Genomic DNA, 2,740 nt, shown 5'->3' on the forward strand with positions numbered 1-2,740 from the left:
ATATGTGGAGTGAGATTTGGCCAAGGGTGAAATCTTAATTTCACTTTCAACCTGTGTTAAGTCTTTTGTTTGGGATTGATCTTTTCAAGGCGCAGCAAGATGCAAGGGTAATTCCTAAAACTACTACACAAGAAGGATGGGCTCTACCATCTCCCAGCCTGAGCTTTCCTCTCGCACAGGTAGGACAGGTGAAGTGATGAACCCATAGCAAACATGTAACGTGTTTACACACAGGGCCAAGTCAGCAACATATTGCAAGACTGGAGAACCGAAGAAGTACTCTAATATGCGGGATCAGCGTTCTGACTTTCATTTCCAGCCCCAGGACTAACCTTATGACAATATTTAAAAAATAATAATAACCTAACTGCATGTATTGAGATCTCATAATAACATAAGGGTAATTTAAAGCAATATGAACAATTGTTTTAGAACTATATTTGCAACAAAAGATACTTTAAACAAGCAAACAAAAAACTACACTGCCTTCTCAACTTCTCACTTCATTGCTCATTTCTAGTTGGAGACACTTTGTACGAAAGTAATACTCATGATATGACCTAGCCTTTTTCCTGAATGTTTTAGAACTAATCTCTTTCGCATCATCTAATCAAAACCAACCATATAGCTCTCCATCTGCATATTTCACTTGCTCATGGAGCCACACCTGGATCCAGGCTCTATTTTGCAGGTGTCTGAAGATGAGGTTGATGGGCTGCACCTTCATCTTCTGCCCTCATTGACCCTGGCCATGGTATGCCATGGTGGTCAGAAAGACTACATTCTGAATAGACTGCTTTACATTTCTCAAACTCATCCCCAGACTTTTCACCCTTCCTCTCCCTTTTTTCACTGTTTACTTTCTTTTGATGTGTTTGTTTCAACACAGAATCATTAACAGGAGGTAGGGCTCCATCCTTGATGAAGAGATCAGCTTAAAATGTTAACAGCCTGCAGCTTTTCCATATTTTAAGCAATTTCAGCATAAAATGTAAATTTCTTCCTGAATTTTTTTCCACAAGATCATTTGCTTACTATTTACAAGGCTTCTTATCAAATAATAAACTTATGCATATATTTTTCATAATAATTTCAAGTAAAATAAAAAATTTAAATAAAAATCAACACACAAACACTGTAGATATCACGATATACTCCTACTGTTAGCAATGTAATAACGTAAATTCCCATGATAGAAAAGACTAGGATAAACAGAACTTTTCATTTTTCCTACATGAATTTTTGCATATTATTTTTACTTTGAGATTATTTGTGTGTGTGTATTTAATAGAAAAGAAAACTCAATAGGCAATTTTGTGTCAGCTTTAAAAACTGATGACATACAAAAAGCTAGTACTAAAACAGAAAAAGGACAAAGTATTCATAGGCAGAAGGAGAGAGTGTAAATTCTCACATCTTTAATGTTTAGAAAGCCCAATATTAAGCAGCAAAGGTACTGCTGTTGTTTTACCATTTGTTGGCGTTATATTAAATCACTGCAGTAAGCTTTTAACTTGAATTATGCCTCTTAATCCTTAATAGGCTAGGAGCTATTATTACTTAGGCTAGGAGCTATTATTACTTAGGCTAGGAGCTATTATTACTTCCAAGTAAAGAAAGGAAGCCTTGGAGGAGTTAAATAATTGAAGTTCATCCCATTGGTAAGGGGTTAGTGTCATTATTCAAATACTGCTTCTCTGGCTCTAGGGCCTGAGCTTTGAAACACCAAATGAAAGTAACATTTTTGGACGACTTAGCATAAGAAACAGTTCCAAAAATTTGGATTCAGAAAATCCAGCTGTGAATCCCACATAGATTTTCCACATAGAAGCTGAATGTTTATGAGCAACTCATTAACGCCTGACCTCAAATTTCTTCACTCATAAAACAGTATAATATGAAATTAGGTATGAGAGTCTATTCCTAAAGGTAACTCTGGCTGCCCTAAAAGACAGACTCTGAAGAGTCAGTGATTTAACACAATAAAATTTTATTTCTCCACTCCCTAAAATCTGAAAAGGAATACCAGAATCAAGGGCAGTTCTCCTCCAGGTCCAGATTAGGGACCTAGGGTCATTCCACCCCCTGATTCCATCATCCTCTATTCATGACTCACAACAAAGCCCTGAGCACTGTCTCCATTCTAGATAGTCAAAACCAGGTCAAATGTCTACAATTTACATGAGGGAGACTGGAGAACATAGTCCGGCTTCAGCTCAGGAAGGAGAGGAATGAGGCTGGATGATCAGTCTTCCACAGACAGTATATGCAAAAGCACTGTTTTAATTATTTAAATGTTGTTGTTATTCCAGACCTTCGGTGCCCTTGGAGCAGCCATACTTTTAAAGAAAAACATGCTATGCAAGAACATTAACCTTTATGTTTTCCTCATTATATAGAAGGGGGCTGGTCAATGTTGAAACAAACATCTCAATATAGAAAAATAAAAAACCACCTAGATAGTGTAGAGCCTTTGGGAGACAGCTGCATGCCCTCTTCCAAAGGAAAGTAGATTTATAAAGCAAAACTAAATCTCTTTAATCCAGAAAGAATTCTCTAGCAGGAGAGTATGCTACATAGAAATGTCTGCCTTTTTTCTTACAGAATATCTTCTTTCCATTCCAAACCATACAAGTTGATCTAATTAAGACTTAAGGAAAGAGAAGAGAGGAAAAGTGAGAGTTTAATTCTTTGAGCTGAAACAAAGCATGCTTCCATACTTTGCGTATGCTTTTCTCTC

General features: G+C 36.7%; 1 pseudogene; it reads right to left on the reverse strand.

The window, feature by feature from the left end:
- Positions 1 to 516: 516 nt before the first annotated feature.
- LOC101403006 (small nuclear ribonucleoprotein E pseudogene) lies at positions 517 to 763 on the reverse strand (annotated as a pseudogene).
- Positions 764 to 2,740: the final 1,977 nt, after the last annotated feature.

The sequence above is a fragment of the Ceratotherium simum genome, chromosome 6 (assembly GCF_057802395.1).
Source record: "Ceratotherium simum simum isolate JZ-2026a chromosome 6, ASM5780239v1, whole genome shotgun sequence".
NCBI lineage: Eukaryota > Metazoa > Chordata > Mammalia > Perissodactyla > Rhinocerotidae > Ceratotherium > Ceratotherium simum.